At 43.4% G+C, this 25,378-nt stretch overlaps 1 protein-coding gene across 4 annotated transcripts in view; it reads right to left on the reverse strand.

The window, feature by feature from the left end:
* The window catches only part of stk35 (serine/threonine kinase 35), a 43,990-nt gene that overhangs the window by 11,816 nt on the left and 6,796 nt on the right, over nt 1-25,378 (reverse strand). The window contains exon 3 of one of the 4 annotated variants that reach the window (XM_004086338.5): nt 15,412-17,700. The exons of 1 other annotated variant lie outside the window; for it this stretch is intronic. The gene's annotated coding sequence lies outside the window, so the exon portion shown is untranslated. Of the gene's footprint in view, nt 1-15,411; nt 17,704-20,484; nt 20,625-25,378 lie in introns of those variants that run through there. 2 more of the 4 variants (XM_011472978.4, XM_078950050.1) reach the window with 2 other exon arrangements.

Consider the following 25,378-nt stretch of genomic DNA (forward strand, 5'->3'; position numbering starts at 1 on the left):
GAATATCATAAACGTGAAAACAGAACAGCCATCAAAAGAAACAGTTTTTATCAGTCTCTCCTCACTTTTCATTTGGTTCTAAGTAATTCTCTGTAAACTGTTGCCTTTGCTGACTGAGACAGAAGCTTCTGTTGTAAAGATTCCGCTTTTTCCTTCAGATCTGTGTCACAGTTTACATTAGAGCAGCCAGTAGCTGCTTATGCCGCTGAATCCCTGAACGGGAGTTCACTCAGAGTTCACAGGCTTCATAAAGAGTTCACACCGAGTTCACATGCAGTTCACATGAAGATGTCCCACAATTGTTTTGGCAGCAGACCTCCTTCAGACAGACTTTTCCTGATGAGCTTCAGAGCAACACAAAGAGGAAAAGCTCCTGTTCCACTGCACAACAGCAGCCTCACACAACGCTGCTTAAGGAAAGAGTCAGAGAGGTTCCTCTGTTCAGCGTCCCTGAAACCAATCAACCGGTCCGGTCTGCTTTACGTGTCCCAAGTGCAATTCAAGTACATAAAATACATAGCAAACATGAAACATTTTAAATATACTAAAAGTGAGAATTTAAATTTAAAGTAATGAATTCAAACACTGGCATCTATTGTTCAATTATATCACCGCAGGACAAAAACCCCAGCTAAATATTAGTGATGGGTCGGTCGTGAATGAAACAGCTCTGAGAGAAGACAAAAGCCTCTTCTTTTATCTTTTGGTTAACTTCCTGTCAACCTCTTTTTTTCTCTTCAAGTGCACACGTTTGCGCCATAGACATATATATTTACTAATGTTCCCCCGCTCATTTGCAGATTATTTTCCGGTTCATCACAAAAGATCAGGCAACTCAAGACGCTTAACCCTTGTGCTATCCAAGGCATTTTAATATTGGGACTTGGGTCATCTAGACCCACTAGACAGTGCACTGAACCTTTTTTCTTCAATGATTTGTGATCTTCACTGGTGTCCATGGATTACATGACATCTTTCCACCTTTATCCACCTTTGTCATGGTGGGTAGAACACGTCAATGGAAGGGTGGGGTCATTGGATAGCACAAGCGTTACATGAGACTTTTGCATCCAAGGAAGGTGCTGCGGGAATTTCTGAGGAGGGCGGTGGAGATGAAGAGCAAGCCGGCCCGTCGGCTTCCTTGCCAGCTAGTTTTCACCGGTTCCTGAATCGCTATGACCAAAGTTCAGCCCCGGCATGGAGAAATGGCATCAGCTGACTCAGAAGCAGCTGGAAAACATCCGCTAAAGGAAGATAATTGTCGAGAATAATCATCATCTGGATGAATGAATGATGGATGAAACTTGTGTTGTGCCAAGATATATTTCCCCTGCCAGAATTAGTTTCCCCTCCGGACTGACAGGCCGTTCCCGACACTCAAATTACGCTGCAGAACCTCTCGCACTAAACTGATGAGGGAGGAAGAATGGGCTCCTGGTTTTAAGGCACAGAGAGACGCTCCCAATGTTATAAAGTATGCTTACAGTACAGTTTAGTACTCTGGATAAAAAAAACTCTTTATCATGAACAAAACTCTAATACTCTTTAAAATCCCCCCATTACCATTTTTTTATTTGTAAAAACATTACCAATGGTGTTGTAATAATGATTAGGACGATTTTAACAGAAATCCCTCGACCTAAATGTCTTAAAAAGCCATATTTCGTGCTTATCTGAAGGCTCGGATTCCAAAATCTCCTCTACATGGGCGTGGCTGTTGGTGCTGAGCTAGTTAGCCCCGCCCTCGACCCCCCCCTTTCTGCATGTGTCTTGCATGAGTGAAGAGCTTGACACAAGGGGGGGGCACAAACGACACCGAGTGACAGTCTGTATTCTCCAAAGTTTCTCTTAAGCCATAAAAAAATGGGGAGAAGTGACATATTTTTGGCTCCAATGTCGACACTTTTTGAACAATGTGCAGAACGACTGAATGAATGTGTACGAGACCCTCCTATTTAATAAAATAAAACAATTAAAAGTATTTTGATAAGTCCATGAAAAAGGCTTTGAATTACATTGTAATTAGGACACCGAACCCTAAGCAGCCTTGGCTGTGGCTAAGAATGGATGTGATGCTAGCACATGCAGTTTGTTGAATTACCTTGCACAGCAAATAAAATCAAACTGCAGAAAGAAAGTGACTATTCGCAATTTTGCAAAATACAGTGGCCTCAGAAACTTTTTTCTTGGCCTCACAGACTCAAAAGAAGGGTTAAGTTTAGGGTTAGGTTAGCGATTCGCGCGCCAGAGGCGGCCAGTTTCAATATTACGTCAATGGTACAGACGAGATCTAAGGTCCTGCGCTGGTGCGCCGCGATTTAAACAGCAATTGTAGCCAGGAATGGTTCTGTTGGCTGAAGGCGAGGCGGGTACACCCTGGACAGTCTGTCGCAGGACTCAAGGAGCTGGAGCGATCCAGATCATTATGGCGGGTCCCAGGAGACAAGCTGGCAGCCAGACAGAGACACAGACTATGGTTTGTTCTGAGCCCCGGAGTGTATGTGTGGGGGGTACACACGCAGTAGCAGCTGCATTACGTGAACCGAGTATGATGGAGACAGAGAGAGTGCCAAGTGTCACAACAACAAACTACATCAACACAAAACGTAAAGATAATAAGTGAGATGGGAAAAAGGAGCAAAATCTGGAAGCCTTTCTCTTTCACTGAGATTACAAAGGAAGAGTGTAGAGTCTGCAGGAAAGCAGTTCCATATAACCATTTTCAGCCGGGTAACCATCTTGTATAATTGCACCCCAAGTAGGATTGGTCCATTTGGATTGATACACGTTTATAAGATTTGCTCAAGGATGATCAGCAATGTGATTTATCATGCATTTTCCCGCCTGCTGGCATGCCACTGGTGGAATGCTGCTTGATAACACGGCAGTGAGATGTTTCAGGCTGAGTGTTGAGTGAAACCAGGAAGAACCTTCTTACTGTGGCAGCACCTGATGAAAGAGGGGCTCTTCCTGTTAAACCACCTGAAGTCAGACAACCTTCTGATCCGGAGCTCCAGCCGAGAGGCAGCAACAGATCTTGTGTGGCCTTAATCCACGTAATAATTTTCAGATTTATGATCGTTTTGTTTCAGACCCTGCCGCAAAATTTAACTCCTTTTTTTCTGAGATAGGCCCTACTCTGGCCTCAAGGATCCCACCTAGTCAACGGGGACCATTGGAGCATAAACTATTCCATTACTAAGGAATTTCACTTATCACTAACAACTGAAAATAAAGTAAGATATATTATTCTTAACTTAAAAGACAGTTCACCTGGTTATGACAATATTGACAGTGATTTGTTAAAATCAATTTATCTCTTTATTATTAAACCACTGACATGTGTTTTTAATCTCTCTCTGGTCAAAGCCATTGTACCCATTGAGCTACTGAGAGCAAAAATTATTCCAGTTTGAAAAGATGATGATCCAACCCACTTCAATAATAATAGACCAGTTTCTGTCTTACCAGCTGTTTCTAAAATTCTTGAAAAAATTGTCTATCAAAGATTAATGGATCATCTTAAAAACAATAACATATTATACCCTTACCAGTATGGTTTTAGGAAAAAACATTCCACTTTCATGGTACTGGTGTATTCAATTACTGAAATCTATAAGGCAAAAAATAGATACGAGAACACAGTTGGTATCTTTTTAGATTTGTCAAAGGCATTTGACACCGTTAACCATACTATTCTTTTGGATAAGCTTGCACTTCTTGGAATCAAAAACAACTCTTTACTTTGGTTTACAAGTTATTTAGCTGATCGATATCAAACCGTAAACTACAATGGACTCACTCCTTCCTCTACAATGTGGTTTACCTCAAGGTTCCATTTTGGGTCCTCTGTCATTTTCATTATATGTCAATGATCTACCCAACGCATCAGTTAAACTTTCTAAAATGTTATTTGCAGATGACACCAGTGTATTAGATTCCTATAAGGATTTAGATACTCTTAACATTTGTGCTATTTTAGATGACCCCCCCCTTCCATTGACGTGTTCTCCCTACCATGACAAAGGTGGATAAAGGTGGAAAGATTTCATGTAATCCATGGACACCAGTGAAGATCACAAATCATTGAAGAAAAAAGGTTCAGAGCACTGTCTAGTGGGTCTAGATGACCCAACTCCTAATGTTAAAGTGCCTAAGATAGCACAAGGGTTAAAAATATGGTAAATGATGAACTTGACAAGATAACTACTTGGTTTAAAGCTAAACAAATTGTCACTCAATGTGAGGAAACTGGATTTTCTAGAAAGGACTGTATTAATAAAAATATTATTAGGTTGGTTCGTTTCCCTTTTCAGTTTCCAGCACACAGAAATGAATAATGACTCAGAGACGGTTACTTAGCTTCAATGTAGATTTACTCCGCACAAAACAGCACAGATTTGTACGCAGGGTTACAGACAGATGAACAAAGTGCATTCAAAGTCTGAACAAAGGGGTTCAGCAAAAGGCCTGGCATATATACCTTGCATTTGCATATTCAGAACCTCATTCGATGGATCATGGTGTGAAAAACACACCCACAGACTGTTGCAGGCTAGATGCTCGAAGGTCAGAGCACCTAAAGTGTCAGATCTCTTGCAGACATTTGCCAGAACGCATACACCAGGACACACAAAGATGAAAAAGGGAGGATGTTAAAGGAATGTTGCGAGACAATAGTCTTGGTTGTGCTCTGTCTGGAGTGTAATATAATTTTGAGATGATAATACATTGTAAATCGAGGTTAAGCCATTAATGTAATAAAAGGTAAAAGTTAGTTTAATAAAATGCAAAAGGGAGTGTCTAACTATTCTGTTTCTAATCATTCTTAACACTCAATATAAACAAACCACACTTTATATTGCTCTGTCTAAAATCAAATGCCATGAATTTCTCTTTTAGAATACAAATTGATAATATTCCAATTAAGAATGTTAGCCGTGTTCGTTTCCTTGGTGTACTAGTGGATGAATCCTTGTCCTGGAAATCTCATGTTAGTTTTATTAGTACAAAAATTGCCAAACTTGTGGGTATCCTAGGTAAAACCCGTCATTTGATGAATACAAAGGTTGCAATTATGTTGTACTATTCAATGATATATCCATATATTAGTCACTGTAATATTGCTTGGGCTAGCACACACCAAACTCAACTTTAACCTATTCTGCATCTACAAAAACGAGCTCTGAGAATATTATTTAATGTAGAACGTCGACATTCATCTCAACCTTTGTTTTGTCCGGCCAGTGTCCTGAGTGTCTATCAAGTTAGCCAACTTCAAACTGGTCAGTTTGTTTTCAATTCTATTGGAAAACCTCTTCCTCAACATTTCACCAACATGTTGAATTCTTATTAATGAATTTCATTACTACCCGACTCGGGGTAGCTGTCTCATCAGAGCACCTTTCTCTTGCATAACTTAGTCACAGTTTAGTCTCTTATACAAAGTATGTAAAATTTGGAACAGTCTTCCTTTCTCTTTTCAAAGAACTTTCACAAAGTCGGTTTAACCCTTGTGCTATCCTAGGCACTTTAACATTGGGAGTGGGGTCATCTAGACCCACTAGACAGTGCTCTGAACATTTTTTCTTCAATGATTTGTGATCTTCACTGGTGTCCATGGATGACATGAAATCTTTCCACCTTTATCCACCTTTGTCATGGTAGGGAGAACACCTCAATGGAAGGGGGGGTCATCTAAGATAGCACAAGGGTTAATAATGGTACTTTTCCATATGGCACGTCTTTTTTGGTTTGATATTAGTGTGTAAGTGCATGAATTGAATATGTATTTATTTTATATGTATTGTTTTAACTTTACGGTGTTGTTGTTTTTTTAGCTTATAGACGTATTATGGGGGTTGCCACATGTTAAGCCCCTTGTGGGTTTTTGGCAACCATCCATCACATCCAGCATTGTCGTAAATTCTGTTTTTATTTACTTTGTTTTGGATGAGTGATAAATGAAATAAATGAAAATGAAATGAAAAATGAAAATAATCCTGGAACATTCAAAGCATGAAATATACATGAACATTATACCACCTTTTTGTTGACTTTGTGCTAAAAATGAATCCCTAATCAAAATCTGTTTCAATGTTTTATCTCAAAATAGTGTTAAATGCTGACAGCGTCTTTGAATGACACGCTGTGTTTTATTATGCTGGCCATAACCTCAATGTGTTCGGACACAAGACAAGACAAGACAAAGCTGTGTCTAATGGAGCAACTGAGAGGCTGCAAACAAGCCCATCAAATGGCATCAGCCACCTCCTGGACCCTCTTCCTTTCACAAAATCACTCATGAAACATACTTGAGGCCCTTTTTTGCTGTCAGAGTGCGTCACGCTCTGTCTGAAGATGCACAAAGGCGCTGATGCAAATCAATACTTCTTTTATGATGAGCTGAAGTCTGAAGAGAAAGAGAGAAGCCATTAGGTTCATTAATCATTAACAGTATCAAACAGAGGAGTGAGCTCATTATTTTTGTTTCTAAAGATGTCCACAGTACGCACAAAGATCAAAACGTCTCGTCACACTAGAGAGCTGACAGCTGAAAGGACAAATCCTAATGGAATAATGGAGACAAATATGAAAAAGCTGCTCACAGATAGATTTGAACGTGTACTCTTTATCAGACCATTGCTTAGCAGTTCTCTTTATGTGGATAAAAGCCTGAAAGAAACATATCCCGACCTTTTTGAGTTAAAGATCTCACTATAGATTTAAATATTCACAACAAACAGGGTGAAAAGGTCGGCATCCCAAATCATCGTGTTCCTCAATATGACTGCTACAGTTGATCCCCAGCCCCACACCTCATGTATCTTCTGGAGGGTGTTATGAAGCCCTGATGGGAGGAGATTGCAACGGGGGGGAGCAACAGGGTTTCTTTTCCCGGCAGTCCTGGTCTGAAACTCATAAATGAGTCTGCTGTACTGTTCAGAAGCAGGTAAATCATGACTTCTTGCTTTTTTGCCAAAATTACGAAAAAGAATATTTTTGTCAATGACTGGCAGCTGAACCACTTCCTGTACCCTATGGACAGCAGCAGTGGACGCAGTTTATTTTTTTTTACAGAGAGAGGCAGTGTAAAAGTGCCTGGAGTACCAGTAAGTGGAAAAACCCTTTACCAATAGACCATTTATTTAATGATGGACGTTTTGATGATTTACCACAAAGCTGTTTCTTAAAACAGGAAGTGTTTAAACTTGTCAGGAGTACGCTGAAAAATGATGAGACATTGTGTGTCGTGTCTGTGTCTGTAACAACTTTGTCAGCTTGAATCTTGGTGTAATGATGTGGAAGACCAGTGTATTTAGTTTCGATGCTGTTTTGAATCTACTTCAGACTTCTGATATGCACAGCTGACTTCACTGTGATCCGTGATGAGAGATGTGGTGAAACGGTTTCACCTGAAACAGCAGAAAAATCCACCTGACATCCTTTGTCTGTGTTTAACATCTCTCCCCGCCTCTCCCTGTTTCTGTGACCACGGACAGATGCCCCGCCTCTTACCCGTAAGCTAAATATAGACCAGGCAGTTCTCTGAGAAGTTAATCAGAGGACACCATGTGTCAGCAGGAAGGAGGCATTACATGAAACACAGACCAACAGAAGATAAAGCTTTCTATATTAGTGGCGTAAGGATTCATTTTACCAACCATTCAATTCATATCATAATTTGTGGTTGGTGATCTGATTCGTGCTCAATATTGGTTCATTTTGAACAACCCGAATAACTGACCTAAAATCAAGGTAAACTTTTCCAGATTCTTGGATTTCTTCCAGATCATCAAGTGTAAATGAAATCTGTGTCCAAACAAACCAGTAAACTAGAATGAATGTCAAATCCATTCACATGTTAGTTTCCTAAAGTTCACCACTGTTGTTTCTCCACATCCAAAGAATCCAAGGGGAATATTCTTAGAAATTTCTAGACACTGGATGGTCACATGACTTTGCTCAATTATAAGTCAGTGTTGTTTTTAATGTTGTAGTTAAATAAACTTACTATGTCTCAATCCAGATGATATTTTCCACAATCGATGTAATCAATTTACTTCATTTCAACTAACAACTTGCCTCAGACAGATAGATTTGGTTGGATAAATCGATGTATCTATTAATCAATTAAGCATTACACTTTTAATAGATATGAACGATTTGAGTCACAAAAAATATTTAGCATTTATAAATGTTCCATCCATCCATCCATCTTCTATTCATCTGGGACCGGGTCACGGGGGCAGCAGTCTAAGCAGAGATGCCCAGACTTCTCTCTCCTCAGCCACTTCCTCCAGCTCCTCTGGGGGGACCCTGAGACGTTCCCAGGCCAGCCGTGTCCTGGGTCTTTCCCGGAGCCTTCGCCTAGTGGGACATGCCCGGAACACCTCCCCAGGGAGGCGTCCAGGAGGGATCCGGACTAGATGCGCGAGCCACCTCAACTGGGTTCTTTCAATGTGGAGGAGAACGGTTCCACTCCGAGCTCTCTGTCGGTGACCGAGCTTCTCACCCTATCTCTAAGGGAGAGCCCAGCCACCCTACGGAGGAAGCTCATTTTGGCCGCTTGGATTTGGGACCTCGTTCTTAAAGACTTCCCTAATGGAGGGCTCAGCCAGGCATTCCCAGCAGACCCTCACAGTGCGTTTGGGTCTTCCAAGTTTTCCGGCCTCCTTCCCTGCCAGCAAATTCAACTCACTACCAGGTAGTGATCGGTTCACAGCTCTGCCCCGCTCTTTACCAGAGTGTCCAAGACACAAGGCCAAAGGTCGCCTGAAACAACTACAGAGTCTGTCATTGACCTCCTGCCTAGGGTGTCCTGATGCGACATTTACTGATGGACACCCTTGTGCTCGAACATGGTCTTCGTTATGGACAAACTAGGAGGAGCACAGAAGTCCAATAACAGAACACTGCTGGGGTTCACATCAGGGAGGCCATTCCTACCAATCACGACCCTCCAGGTGCCACTGTCATTGCCCACGGGGCATTGAATTCCCCCAGGAGGACAATAGAGTCCCCCGTTGGGGCACTTTCCAGTATCCCTTCGAGAGACACCAAGAACGCTGGGTACTACAAAATGCTGTTCGGCCCATAAGCCAAAACCACAGTCAGAGACCTGTCCCCCACCGGGGTGAACTCCAACACTTGGCGGCTGAGATGGGGGCTCACAAGTAAGCCCACACCAGTTTCAGAGCCCAGGCTCTGTGTGGAGGCACCAGCTCAGGCTCCTTCCCTTCCAGAGAGGTAACGTTCTATGTCCCAAAAGCCAAGCTCCATGACTGGGGTTTGGGCCACCGAGGCACCCGCCTTTGACTGCCACCCAAACCACATTGCACCGGTCCCTTTTGAGGTCTCTTACGGGTGGTTGGCTCATGAGAGAGCGATCCCATATCGCTTCTTCGGGCCAGGGCCTGTGGGAAGAGCCCTGGTCACCAGGCGCTCCCCTGCAAGCCCCAACCCGAGGCCTGGCTCCAGAGAGGGGCCCCGGTGACGCCAATCCAGGTGACATAATTGGGTCCTTGGTTTTACTTGTCATCAGAAGCTTGTGAACTGCTCTTTGTCTGACTCGTCACCCAGGACCTGTCTGCCATGGGAGACCCTACCAGGGGCTTAAGACCCAGACAGCTTAGCTCCTAGGATCACTCGAGCTCTCAAACTCCCCCACCACGTTAAGGTGGCGGTTCACGGGGGAGTTTATAAATGTTATTAGTCTTAAAACAGCTTGTGAGTTCTTAAGGTGAGTGACAAAGCATTTTTACTTCCCAGTGATTGTCACCAAGCTTTGTTCTATGTTTTACCGTGAGGTACCTGTGATCCTCTCCCTCGATTCAAACAGGTGGTTTTGAGCTTCAGGTGCTCCAAGCAGACACTGTATTCAGGCTGGGCTTCCAGTAGAAAACAACGCTTGTTTCCATTCAGCTTTACATTTGTCTTTAGCTCTTTAGCTTAAATCAGCTCAAGAAAGGCACAAAGGTCCAACTCACTTGCAAAATAACCCACGGGTCATGAAAAAGCTGCTTGTACACCTAAAGGCTTTTAACCCTTTTGCTATTTTATGGGGTCCAGATGACCCCACTCCCAAAGTTAAAGTGCCTTGGATAGCACAAGGGTTACAGAATGAAGCAGTCGCTTAGCTGAGAGAGCGAAGGTCTACTGCGATGCGCCTGGTTTATTTTTTCATTTTCATTCTGCACTGATGCCTGCGCTGTGGTTGTACAAAGCTTGAACTGTTGAGGGGTGCACGGCAGAAATCTTTCCACTGACTGACTATCATGTGTTTATGTCATTATTTGTCTTCATTCATACAAATTTAAACACAAAACATAAAAAAACATATATAAATGCTAAAAAAAGTACATATAGAAGCAATTGAACATTCTAAACAAGAGTAACTAAATACACAGAACACAGCACAGGCCATTGGAGCTGGAATGAAGACTTGGTTTTTCATGACAAGTCTACATGAGGAAGAGTAAAAGCAAAAGTATCCTCAGGAGTAACATTTGAGCTATTTAAGTAAAGTCACTTTTTACTTCCTACAAAGCTACAACGAGCCAAACACAAAGAACAAATGTGGATAATTAAAATGAATGTCTTATTTTTACATGAAAAATACTTTTTACTCAAAAGTTTTGATCCTTCTTTTATTCATCTTACCATAGGCTGTTCTTGTTTGTTTGTTTTTTTTAAATTTTACTTTATTTTAGTAGTTGGTTTTGTGGTAAAAATAAAATAAAATATAAAATAAAGGGTTTAGGAAAAACAGAAATCAAAAGAAGCTGAAAACTGTTCCCTCGTGCAGATGCATGATGCTCATAATTGATCACTGGGATAATTGATGAGTAGGAAGAGCCAGGTTTGACCATCAGAGGTGATACAGCTATAGTGGGGCGGCCATGTTGGAGAGGTGGTGAAGAGGGAGAGCGGCTGACCTCTAATTGAAACATTGCAGGTTCAGTTCCTGCCTTGTCCACCCATGTGTTGAAGTGTCCTTGGGCAAGACACCGAACCCCACATTGCCTCTGGTTGGTGTTGCCGGTGTTTGGCAGCAGAGCCATCAGTGTGTGAATGTGTGTGATTGTGACTTTCATTTACTCACTTTTGGGTCTTCTAAGACAGTAGTAAAAATATATGAGTCAGTACCGTCAATACCATTTAGCACAGAGGTCAGAACGCGCTGTTCCCGCTGAAACGTGTGGAGCTGGAGAGGAAACCTTCATCAATAATAAAAATTCCAGCGTCTCGCCCTGATGCTGCTCCGGCCCTGGTTGGTTGCTTTGTGCTCATGTCACAGCTGTTACCATCTTCAGACCACTCACCCCACCCCTGCAGCTGTCCCGACATTAACGCCATTTCACTGAGCATAGCAGCCCCTCCCTCCCCTCTGAGCCCCCCCCCCATCCCTCAGCTCTCAGGACAGTATGTACCATCCAGCTGAACACAAAGAAAGCAGAACATTGTTGTGTCCTGTGTTCACGTGTACATCCCCCCAACACATAATCTACCCAGGCGACTTCCCTGAAGGGGCTTCTAAGAGCGAGACTGACCCCCAGACGTGCACATGTCCCCATCAGCCCCCCACCATGACGGCCCCACCCTGCTGGACCTCAGTGTCTGCTCCCACTACATGAGCTGGATCTGGATCCGGACAAACCCATTCTGGACCTGCTCCCAGAGTCCAATGTGAACAGTGTTCATGCGAGTTCTCAGGAGTCTTCAGGGTTTGGCGTGAGTCGATCGCTCAGCTTTATCCTAGTGTTGCTGCAATTTTGAACGTGTTCAAATATTTGCAAAACAAATGATCTGTCAAAATGATTCCAGCGAATGCTCACTGGTTTGTCAAACCCGATTTAGAGTTTATCCAGGCAGAAAATAACACCAGGTGGGTCGACGAGAACTCCTGAACCAACAAACAGACGGAGAAAAAACGAAACAATGAAAAACAAAATAAAGAAACTACAAAGGGTGAGAAAAAGATGCAGGGCAAACAAACTGAGGACAGACATTCAGGGATTCGGAACAGATGTAAGAATGGAGCAAAGCGTGACTCGGTCAGACAAAACCTTTAAAGCCCCTGATCAAAAACCGACTAGGCTGAAAACTACACAAACAGCCAGTCTACACAATGACCAGAGAACCGGAGTCACACAGAATCAACAAACACAACTGCAGAAAAAAAGGATTCCAAGCAGCACAGACAAATGTAGAATATCAAGAAAAAGTTGAGCAATTAAAAAACAGAAAGAGGCTTTGAGGTGCTTTAACATCAGGACAGCAGAACTGCTGAACTTTCACTGCTGTCTCACTGAACCCACAATGGAGATGTTCTACACCAGGGGCGTCCAACTCATTTTCACTGAGGGCCACATCAGCATAGTGGCTGTCCTCAAAGGGCCAGAGGTAACTTATACATGTAAATAACTGTAATGAAAAATAAATGTAACTACTCCTTAATGTTAAATAACTCATTTATTTATTTATTCTAACCTTTTAAAATGACAATTCCAGTTGCATAGAAAACATATGTTTGCTTGTTACTTTAGCATAAATCCTTTAAATTTGATTCTGTCAGGTTAGGTTATGTGGACAGTGTTTAAGTCCTAATGTATAGTTGACCAATCAGATATTTAAAGTCCAATTCCCCCTAGATGTGAATAAATACACAACAACACACACACACACACAAAGATGCACACAAACACACACACACACACACAGACACGCACCGAAACAACTACACACACACAAAAACATTCACACACACACATACCCACACACACACAACTACACACACACACAGATGCACTGAAACAACTACACACACACGGATACACACAGATAAACACACAACTACACACACACAAAAACATTCACACACACACATACCCACACACACACAACTACAGACACACACAGATGTACTGAAACAACTACACACACACGGATACACACAGATAAACACACAACTACACACACACACACATCCACACATATACATTTTTTTGCATAATGTAGAGGAAATAGGAGCTGAGTGACAGAACAACAAACCGTGTCTATCAGCTTTGTTTCACGTCGTGCCGTGAGAGAGAGCTGCTCTGGTTCCCACATTCCTGTGAACTTCCGCTCCACTGAGGCCGAGGCTTCTCCAGCCTGAGGACACAGTGGGGCCACCGAGGCTCAGTGAAGCACCAGAGGAAGACCTGTTCAAACGGGACAGACGAAGCATGCTGCACGTTAACGTCTGTGAAGGAAGGAGTTGGTGTTCTCTCCTCAGATTTGATCTCAAGTGTTGCAGAAAGCTTCACGTCACTGACTGACTGTAGCTTTTGCACAAACAGTGAACCTTCAGTTCTGGAGAAGCTGATCAGCTTAGGGGTGCACACCTCTTCTCACGGATGTTTCCTTCTTCTACCATCGTTGATGCTGCAGCACAGAGTCCACTCAAATTCAGTTCTTCTCAGAAAAGCATTGAAATGGACCTTCAGGCCAGAAAAAGTGAGTTTCAAATACCAAAGCAGAACCATTTCTAGGTCCGAGGTGGCCCTGGGTGATGTGGGTGAGGGGGCTCTGGTTTTCTATTTGAAAGATCAGTCAGGTTTGATCTGATCAACAAAATGTCAACAATCCATCAATTGATGTGTGAAACAGTCCACATTGTCCTTTATATCAATATAAGCATCATAACTGGAGTCGCTCCATCAGGTAAAACTGTTCTAAATGATATTACAAAGAAATCATTCAGTCCACTAAACAGAAGATTGGTTGAAAGAAACTGAAATGGTTACAGCAGGAAGAATGACACTTTCTGCTGGTAGATAACGTGTGATTAAGTCACATGAAATCAAGGAAATTCTTGATTATTATATCTAAAATGTGTGACGGTTGATGTTTGGTTGTTTATTAAGAACAAAAAAATCTGATAAAACAGCATTCATTTATTAAAATGCTGCAATAGAAATCCTTTTCAGCAAAGCTCTCAATTTACTGGTTGATCTTCTTTCCATTACTCACCTATGGTCATGAGCTATGGGTCATAACCCAAAGAACCAGGTCCTGGATACAAGCGGCTGAAATGAATTTCCTCTGTAGGGTGGCTGGGGGCTCCCTTAGAGAAAGTGGGAGGAGCTTGGTTATCTGCAGAGAGCTTGAAGTACAACCGCTGCTCCTCCAGATCCAGAGGAGCCAGTTGAGGTGGCTCGGGCATCGAGTCCCCTTCCCCACTGGGCGGAAGACCCTGGGGAAGAACCAGGACACGCTGGAGAGACTACGTCTCTCTGCTGGTCTGGGAACGCCTTGGGGTCTCCCCAGAGGAGCTGGAGGAAGTGGCTGGGGAGAGAGAAGTTTGGGCATCTCTGCTTAGACTGCTGCCCCCGCGACCCGGTCCTGGATAAGCGGAGGAAGATGGATGGAAACCCTTTCTGCATTTATTCCCCTTCAGATGTCTGTTTGACATCAGCTTTGTGTTTTCTATTTCATTATTTTTCCATATTTTCCATTGTTTCTATGGGATTGATGGGGATCCATAAGCATCACTGCTCATATTTTTCTTAACTTAGTTCCATATTGTTTTTACATCAGAAACCCAGATGATTGATTCAGCGATGACTGTCTGTTTCTCCTCTGCTTCAGCATTTTCCAGAACAGAATGGAAAAGTGAGCAGCAGATGAAGCCTGAAACATGCAGAACAAGCAAAGCCTGCGGATGAATTCATCCACGGTCCAGGAGATTACAGGCAAACGGTGGGAAACAGCTTTTCCCTCGTCTTTCCTGAACAAACTGTGATGAGCCACAGACACGCTAAAACAAACATCTTCATTTTAGCCTGAGTACAGTCTACTGGCAACAACAGACCCGAAAAGCACAGCAGTCAGTTAGCCTGCACAGAGAAATGATGGACTACTGCTCCCAGCAGCACTGGGGACAAATCTGAGCCCTTTATTTGTGGTTCTGAAGTTCTAAAGACAAAATTCTGTGGGTTTGTCCAATCAGAACCAGCGCTCATCCTCAACAAATCATTCAAATGACAAATGATAAGATAATCAGTAAACGTGTGAGGAAATGATAAACAGGCTGAAGAAGAAGCGCCTTTTTGACCCATTACTGTGTTTTCATGGATAACAACAATCAGGAAGTGAAGATCAAACAGTTCCTTTGATTTTCTGTCTGTTCAGAGCTCAATTCCTGAGTGGAAAACCATCAGCACCACACGGCTAAGCATCTGAATTGGTAGACTGTCAAAAAACTGAAGTGATGATTTAATATCAGGAATTTGAGACGGACAATGACCTGGTGGTGCAAAACTACAGTAAAACACGACTATCACTGCATTAAAAGAGAAGACTAAATCCAGAGTTCAAAGTGTCAAAAATCAATTTCAATCTTGAACAAAATTCAATCGAGACAGGTTTTTTTTCTTTTTTTCATTTATTCCAAGAAAAGTTGTCAAACATATTTACAGTAAAGTTGATGCTTGTCAAACATCGACTGGCTCCCGTCAGCTTTAAGAACAAAAACATTTACAGAAAGACATTTCTGTCCACACTGGAATTATGCACGAAGAGTCAAAGAAATGCCAACGAGTGGAGAAAGAATGCTGTGGTTCTGTGCAGCGCTCACGGTGAAGCGTGAACCTTCTGTTGCATAAAGTGTTCAAGTGGAAACATCGACAGACTGACAACAGCTACATCAACTGGCTCCTAGAAACACAGCAGGAGGGGAAGCGTGGAGTGAGAGTGATCTAAGGGGAGCTTTCTGCAGGTGGGGAAGACAGAAGCAGCGCTGAGCACATCCTGAAGGAGAACAGCTTCTCCTGAGAGCACACCATCACATTTGAAAGGCCGGCCGGCAGCAGCCAGCATCTGCAGCTCAACCTTTTCCCTCCCAAGCTTTGGCTGAATTCAGAAGGGAGGCAACCGTCGTGAACCTTCAAGTCAACTTCGTTTAACGCGTTTGGTCCAACTTGAACTGAAACAGACCGATTGTCAAACAGCAGCTTTTTCAGAAGCTTCCAAACATGAGAAAACCCGTCTGTCTGTGAAAAATGTCACCAATTCACCCTTTGAAATAATAAAGAAACATCTAAAGGAATACAGTCAAAGAGACTTTTTAAAGGTTTTCATTTTCAAGACTTTCTTTCCCTTGTCAAGAATTGCACAAAATTAAATATTGCATCATCTTTTTGAAAAAGCAAACAAGCATTTGAGTTGAAGAACTGAGTCTGTTCTGGACAGCAGCCCTATGTTCTGGTGGCAGATGGAGGCTATTCCATTTGTTGCAACTCAGTCTTTGTGCCACCGGATGGCATCAAAAACGAAAAGTGAGAAGCTCCCGGCTTTGGACACCCTCGGGGGTCTGGCTGGATGCGACAGTTAAAGGAGAGGACACTGCACGCGTCAATGAAAAAAGCAGACATCAAGCTTTAACACCCAAAACGAAAAGCTATGGCTGTTCGAGGTTTGTTTAAACCAAGACGGGGCCTGAGGTAAGAGTCTTTCCCGTCTGGGTGAAGGGCTCCTGCTATCAGAAACTAGGAGGAAACTTTCTAAAGATGTGCGAGTGCAGAGCAAACAAACACGCCTCTAAATCTACAGCTACTACCCTGAGGAGCTGACAAAACCAAAGTCTGGGCTGAAGCACCAGAAAACTACCTCAACCCCTCCATTCTGCCTTTTTCCTGGGAGGTTTTTCAGCCCAGAATTTGACTTTACAGACGTCTCAGCACTGAACAGCTCAGAGTACGGCAGTGAAGAAGGAGGGAAGAGGAGGCAGACGGTGGCTGATTTCCAGATGGTCAACCTCTTCATTTCCTGTGTCAATCCTGCTGTGGTGTGGTGCAGCTGCACCACCTGCTTCTCTGCTAACCCTGAGCCCAACCAGCAGCATGACGCTCTAGGGTCTCCTGATGGCTGCAGCTTCTAAAAGGTCATGGGCTTGACCTCAAACCTGGGTAAACATTCAAAGCACCTAAACTGCTCTGCCGTCGTCGCTCTTCCGTGACGACCACTCGCTCGCTCACGGTTCTACAAGCACTCTTTGGAATCAGCAGGAACGAACGTCCAGCAGGACTGGTCCACACGCTCACATTGTTTGGTTGGGGGGTGGGGGGGTCAGGTTTAAGTTCTAACCTCCAGAAATTAGACCTGTTCAAGTCACCCCCACCACTGAAATATGGCACCCAACGGTAAACTACGTGCTTCCACAGAAGCCGATGCTGTTGTGTGTCTGTGAGGACAGTGGGGGCTCAAACATTCTCTGTGACATCATGGCCGCTCCATGAAAAGGTGCATATTCAAAGCTAAAGACAGAAGGGACTTTTTCTGGGTTCTGCACAGTTCACGCATCCTTTCCATGACCAACAGAACCCTTTCACAGAAGGACCCGATCGCACTTGGTGTGTGTTGGGGGGGGGGGGGGGGGGGGTTAAGGCACGAGGCGTTGGGGGGCACAGACAGGCAGCCATGCAGTGGTGCAGTTCAGTCTGCACCAATCACAGTGGAGTACATGCACACGGAAGGAAGAGCGGGTCAAAACCAAAACATCAGCAGCACCGAGGCCCCGCCCACACACAGTCGCTGAAGGGGGGGGGCTTTGCTGCAGTCCGGTTGATGTCTGGAATAATGTGCAGGTTCAGCATCTTCACAGTTCATTTCACTGGAGTCCCTTTTTCCTCAGAGTCCACAACCGCACGGAGGAACCTGCTGACACACAAAGAGACGGGCAGGTCAACAACTGACACACAACCAAACCTCCACAACAACAACCACAGGTGACAGACAGGAGCACAACTGCAGATCCTCAAACCAAGTGCAGCAGTGTCTGAGTCCAGGAACCGTGCAGCTACAGTTTGGAGCTGGCTCTAATAATAGCCAAGCGGCTGCACGCTACGGCTCAGTCGGGCTGTGCTTTGTTCCGCTTTCATTAGTTGCATAACATGACCTGAACAAGCTTAGCAGGAGGCACGAAGCCTGGAAGCATGAATGAGGAGCAGGAGCTTCCTCCACACATGCACTGTACATGCTTACCCAGAATGCACTTCTGAGTAAAGATTAACCTGCCGATTGAAAAACGGGCTTCTCAGACGTCTAACAACATTTAGGACCATGTGGATTATTTTACTGCTCTGAAAACAGCAAAAATACAAAAGGATGACCCTGGATGCTCGGAGTGACTGAGGAGCAGCAGCAACAGCGAGGAGCAGCAGCAGTGAGGTTTACAGGAAGATATCAAGCACCAAGCACTCAAGTCAGGTGGTTTGAAAGCATCAGACCCACTGAACACACCAGGACAATCATCACTGCTGCAGTCTGGACTGAGCACAAACACAAAAGGAACCAAAACCAGAAACGGCTGCATATTAATGTGTCAAATAGAGCTGTGACTGTGTGGGATTTTTGTTCACCGCCGTGATGAACCAGCAGGGGGAGCGGTGTCGCAGTGACAGTGTTAGTCATTGACACCAGAACTAACTTTCATTAAATTGAAAATATGTCCCAATCGTGTCTTTTTTGAGCTGCATTCACACCGAACGCGATTCGTGTGGCATCCATTCGTGGGTCATCCAGTCTTAATGCTAAGTCAACGTAAAGACGCCATCAGTGGTCATGCGGTGCCCTCTGAGTGCAGTGATATGGCCTGTTGTAGGCGTCGCAGAAAAGAAGATGTGTTGTGTCAACCAACCGGGGACCAATCTGGCCCACGACATGTCGGTGACATGAATCTGATCGAGATGTACAGTAAATGCTTCTATGTAGTGATGAGGCCAAACCAGTAGCTCCTCCCACACGCGCCTAGAGAGTTCACATTTTTGGACCAGCCTTCAGCAGCAGATTTGAGGCAGCAGACGTGACTTCACCGCCTGAATGGCGTTTGCTGTGAACGCAGCAGAAGACTCCTCCAATTCAAAGATGGATTAGAGGATCCTCCTTTGTTTTTGCTGTCAAACATGGCTTCCTGTGTCAAATGCTGACCACGCCTCCTTCCATTCATTATTTACACTTCAGGAAGAAGCTCTTCAGCTTGCTTTCTCCTCAATATGATGCTGTGACTGAAAAAGCGGCACACAGCAGCGCTGAGCCGCAGCAGATTACCACCGTGTAAACCTGTTAGACGACATGAACGAGGAGGATGAAGCCATGTTTTTCTAAAGTGCTGTGGCGGCTTTTCTGGACAGGGGGGCGTGTGACGGGCGCTCTTCCTCTCTGGTTGGCTGTTCCCTCACTGAGGTGTTCTGCAGATTTACGTAACAACTTGTTTTTACGGCTCTGAACCCCGGGGCCCAGAGGAAATATTTACAAGCTTCTGACTGAAAGCTGACTTTTATGGGCCTGTTACAAAACGCTGAGGCCACGCCCCCTTCTTCCAGGATGGGAGCGAGGTGGTCCCATTGCTCCGTATACCCCCGCTGACTGAGCTGCTACAGAACATAATGTACCAAGTCTTATGAATTCAGTCCCCCAGCATTTCATGGCTTCTGAACTGGGCCGAGCAGAGTTGTAACAGAACCCTCAAACTTCCACAGTTTGCAGAAAGATACCCGACGCTGTCCAAAAACCAAAAAATTACTGGAAAAGGACTGAAGTGAGCACATGGGGAGGGCTGCAGCTTACAGAGCCCCAGCCTGCTTCAGGCAGAGGCGGCACATGGCTGGCACAGGGGGGAGGACAAAATGTTCCTGACCAAAGCCTCTGTAAGCCCTGAACCGCAGCAGCAGAACTGCTAGTGTCCAGCTGGGGGGGGGGGGGGGGGGTGTAAAGCTTTAGTTGCAGTTTTCACAAAAATCCAGTGAACACAGAATTTGTTGTGATTCTTCCATTGACTCACCACAACCATTCCTTAAACTATCAACATAAATGCTGAACTGCTGACTTTTGTCATGTGGGATTCAAACTCTAGAGAAGTAATGGTTAATGTGGCGTTTCCAGGAAAACCTGTATTTTCTTTTGTTTGTTATGCTTTTACTGTGAAATTCTGCAGAAAAGCTGCCACAGTAGTTCAGTTAGGAAGGCGGTCTGTTGTAAAGTGTTTCTGGAGCCTTTATTAGAGGTTTTACTTTTTCCTAAAATATTAACCCAGGTGAATTAAAGTCTGTCAGTTGTTTTTATGCCAACATTAAATCCTGAGTTTTGAAAAGACTATTAAAAATAAACGTTCAGTCTAAAGTGTTTGAACCGCTCTTCTAGCCATCGTGATGATCTTAGTTTCAAACGTACGCTAGCTCTCAGAAAATTCAAAGGTCGGGGCTCTTCTGCTGCTAACCCACTACATGAGGATGACGGACGCTGAGCGCATGGTGCATGAAGCACGGTCAGCTATTTCATACAGTAAATGCCTTTCATTTCAACACAACCTCTGAATTTACAGAGCAGTACCTCTCTTTTTGATCGGGTTACATAAGACTTCATTCAGGCTGTTGTCTAATGTGCATCACTGCATCTGCCCCCAGATGCCGGCACCAACACATACACCAACACACACACAAATGTTTTCACCAAAACAAATCTTTTATTTTGGTAACAGGAGTTTGAAACCATGGAGATGGAAGACGTCTGGTCCCTGAACTGGTTCTGTCCTTCTGAAGCTCCAAACTCTTCCAGAGACTGAGGATCACGCACACACCCCCCTCACACACACACACACACCCACACACACATTAGTTTACCAACACAAATCCAGTGTTTCATCCATCAGCAGCAGCTCTTGAACTGCAGACAAGTGCATACGTCGCCCCCCCACCGTGCTGATGGTCACTAATCCTTCGGGTTCTTCTGCTGAGCCGCCGCCGGCCTGTGGGCCTGTTGCATAACGTTCTATCCCTTCGTGCTCTGAGAACCAGGCCAACATGCCCCCCCACAGCTGGGTGTTATGTCACTGCGGCAGAGGATGACAAAGGACGGCGAACGGAGGGGCGATTGTGGCGTGAATAGACCACTGCTGCGGCGCTCAGGCCCGCTTGAGGCAGATGACGCCGGGCGACTCGGGTCACTGAGCCGCTCTTTGAAGGAGTTTACGCCCCAAATACCAAACCAAACGCAGAAAAACCCGCTTTCAGATTCCAAAAACACTCTCTGGGGATATATGGAGTTACTCACTGCTCAGAAGATTTATTCCTAACATTTGTGACTGAAGAAAGAAAAAGAATGAAAAAGTCGGCCTGCAGATGAATCGTTTGTCCCCTCAGAGTAACATTACAGGAAATGAAATGTATCACTAAAAAACTCATTTATTTCTAGCACCTCTAATAATGTTCCTACAATTTCATACTTTCTTCTACATCTAAAAATAAAACTAAAAATTAAATTGTACAACCAACCATTCATTTTTGAATGAATAGTAAATTGCATTTTGTGAACTAAAATACTCAGCAAACTAAACTAGAAATGCGTCTTTCATACACAATAACCACACTGACATGAGTTTTATCTTGAAAGTTTTTAACATTAACAATAATGAAAAAATATTTACATTTTTTAAAACTTTTTTTTTTTAAAGGTGCCCATTATTAAATAATAAACAAAAAAAACAAGATGCTAATAAAATTTGCCTTCTTAATTTGTATCTTTAATTGTAAAAATAAATTTAGAATTTAAAAATATATCAGAATATATTTTGGAATGACTAAAATTGTTAAATTTTAAAAAATAGGCTACTTCACTAACATCAAAACAAAGCTTTTTATTGTTACATGTAGTCATGTTGTTGTATCATTAAATAAAACAATAGTTTTATTTTGTAGGAATCCAATTCTATATTCCATCTACATCATTTTGTATTTTCTAAGACATGTTTTCATTTTTTGTGTTCAATTCCCACCAACCAAACACTCTTGTCTGCAATTAACCTTCTTGTACCAAGGTTCATAAACAGAATTTTATTTCCATCTGTACTTGGTTGTGTTGGAACGGGGGGTGCACTTTAGACCCCACCCTCCCCACCATGAGCGGCACTCAAAGACATTTGTCACATTTGTCCGAGTCTGTCAACAATCTTCAACACAAACGCCTCCATTAAGGCCGTTCAAGGAGGTGAAGCTGGGTGGAGGATCAGAAAGACGTTTTTTCTTCTCTGCTCTCATCTGGGTTTGCGGCGGATTCTGGCTACAGCCGACTGGACGAGTATCCAGCTTTTGAGAGGACCAATACCGTTCTACTCAGTTCCCAGAGGGACAGAACCGCAGCACTGATTAAATGTACGGAGGCGAAACCAATGCTGTTAACATCCACAGGCCACATGATCCACGTCTACAGGTGTGACGCCACACCTGTGTACCTGACACAGCCAACCCCCTTTCATGTTTTAGACCTGTGGTCCCCAACCCATTTCAGGCCATGGACATAAAAAGACCAGTCTGTACAAAGCTCAAATGGCCATCTGATTTTTTAGCCTCCAGTTTCCATAATCCTTGAGGGGTAAAGTTTATCTTTATCCTCTAAAATATCTGCAGCTGCTTTAAACATGAGTTGTACTCTGGATTTCATGTAGGAACCATTAGAATCTGAATAATAATAATAATAATAATAATAATAATAATAATAATACATTTTATTTAAAAGCGCCTTTCAAAACACCCAAGGTCACCGTACAAAGTTAGAGGTAAAACACAATAAAATCACAACATGTTAAAAACAATAAATAAATTGGATTCATTAGTAAAATCAGCTGACAGAAAATGTGAAATTGTGTTCCGGAAATGCAAGCTTAAACAGATAGGTTTTTAGTCTGGATTTAAAGATCAAAAAGGAGTCAGTGTTACGGAGGTTGGGGGGGGGTTCCAGAGTTGGGGAGCAGAGCGACTGAAGGCACGGCTCCCCATGGTGACCATACGGTCGGAAGGGACAGAGAGCTGAAGGGAGGAAGAAGACCGAAGAGAGCGAGAGGGAGTGTTAACATGGAGGAGATTAGAGAGATAGGAGGGAGCCAGGCTATGGAGGGCTTTGAAAGTGCAGAGAAGGAGTTTGAACTTAATCCTAAAGGCTACTGGAAGCCAGTGCAGCTGCTGGAGAACGGGAGGGATGTGATGGAAGGAGGGGGTTCTGGTGATGATGCGGGCAGCTGAATTCTGGACCAACTGAAGCTTATTTAGAGTTTTGTTGGGAAGACCATAGAGAAGAGCATTACAATAGTCGAGACGAGAAGTGACCAGACTATGAACTAAAATGGAGGCGGAGTGGATGGTGAGGGAGGGGCGGAGTCGATTAATATTGCGTAGATGAAAGTAGGCTGACCGAGTAATGCTATTGATGTGGGATTGAAATGATAATGTACTGTCAAGGATGACACCCAGACTCTTTACTTGAGGGGAGGGGAAAACTGGAGAGGAATCGATGGAAAGGGTTAAATTAGAAACTTTGGAAAGGGTGGATTTGGAACCTACGAGGAGTAATTCGGTTTTATCACTGTTAAGTTTGAGGAAGTTTAGGGTGAACCAGGTTTTTATTTCAGACAGGCAGGAGGAGAGGGAGGCAGGTGGAATAAAAGAGTTGGGTTTACTGGACAGATAGAGCTGAGTGTCATCCGCGAAACAATGAAAATCAATATTGAATTTACGAAATATATTGCCATGGGATAGCAGGTAGGTAATGAAGAGGAGGGGACCGAGAACAGAACCTTGAGGAACACCAGATGAAATGAGTGAGGGTTGGGATTTAAAAGAATTCAGTTGAGTAAACTGAGTGCGGCTTGAAAAATAAGAATGAAACCAGCGGAGGGGGGTGGACTCGATACCGAGGGCTGAAAGTCTGTGGAGAAGGATGGAGTGAGATATGGTGTCAAATGCTGCGCTCAAGTCGAGGAGGATGAGGATGGTGATGAGTCCAGAATCAGCTGCAAGGAGAAGGTCATTGGTGATTTTTAGTAGGGCAGTTTCTGTGCTATGAAGGGGACGGAAACCAGATTGAAAAGGTTCAAAAAGATCATTTTGGGTGAGATGATGGGAAAGTTGGGAGGCGACTATTTTTTCAAGAATTTTTGAGATGAAGGGGAGGTTGGAAATAGGACGAAGATTATGAAAGGAATTAGGGTCTGAGCCGGGTTTTTTTAGGATGGGTCTGACGGCAGCGATCTTGAGGAGTGAGAGGACAATACCTGATGTCAATGAGGAGTGGATAATGGCACAAATGAAGGGAAGAAGAGAAGGAAGGCAGGATTTAACCAGGGATATTGGAAGGGGATTGAGCAAACATGTGGATGGTTTGGACTTATGGATGAGGCGGGAAATTTCACTGGGATCTGGGAGGAGAAAGGAAGTGAATATATGAGTTACAGAAAATGAGTCAGACTGGGTGGGAGGAGAGGTGGAGGAATGGAGATGCTGTTTGATATCTAGAATTTTCTGGTTAAAGAATAACTGAAGAGAATTACAGTGCTCATCTGAATAAAAATGAGGGGGAAAACTGTTACGGGGTTGAAAGACATTATCCATTAGAGAAAACAACATTTTGGAATTTCCCTTATTTGCATCAATCAGTTGAGTGAAGTAGTTCGTGTTTTAGTGTTAGAAACCAAGTCCTTGTATTGTAGAATAAGTTCATTGTAGATTTCCTTATGAAGGGGAGAGCCAGTTATTTTGCAGAGCCGTTCCAACTGGCGGCATTTGGCTTTCATTTTATGGAGTTCAGGGGAGAACCAGTGGGGAAGATTTAACAAACGAAACAGACCATGTTTTTACAGGAGCGAAATTGTTAAGACCATCTAAAAGGCTGTTATTATAAAAAGAAACCAGTTCATCAGGGTTGGACGAGTTCGGGAAAGGAATGCGCTCCAAATGAGAGGAAAACAGATCCACGTTTATATTCTCATTTTCCTCATTACTAGATTTTCCTCATTACTGTCAAAGTGGAAGGTAAAATAAAAATAAGAAAGGACCCCAACTACCGACTTGCCTGACTGGTGCAACGGATAAATACAAAAAATTCAATGGTTACTAAAAGAGGAATTCTCGGTTTAAAAAGCACAATTATCAAATGAAACTAAAAAGTTCTGAATATAAGCATAAATGGGACCCATTGTTTGAACAACTTTATTAGCAGCGTCGTAACATTAGACCACCAGTTACTGAATGTTATTCATTATTATTATGGTCTGTGGGAACAACTGTCACAATAATTCCATATGTGGAGTAAAAACTCCTGGTTTTTCTGTTAAATGCAGATTTAGTTTTTCTTTAAAGTTGAGGACTCTTGTTCAGTTTCCACACTGACTTTTTATGAAAAGAAACTTTCCAAACATATTTTCTTTGTGTTAACTTTGCTAGCGTGGGGGTTTTAGTAAACGGTGCACGTGGAAACGCGACCCAACAACTATACATGCTTCAAGAACAAGTCTGATGTGGTGGAGATGATTCAGTGGTTTTCTAAAATAAAACTTCCTTCACAATCA

This window comes from Oryzias latipes, chromosome 7, assembly GCF_053564925.1.
Source record: "Oryzias latipes strain Hd-rR chromosome 7, Olatipes_Hd-rR_3.1".
Taxonomy (NCBI): domain Eukaryota; kingdom Metazoa; phylum Chordata; class Actinopteri; order Beloniformes; family Adrianichthyidae; genus Oryzias; species Oryzias latipes.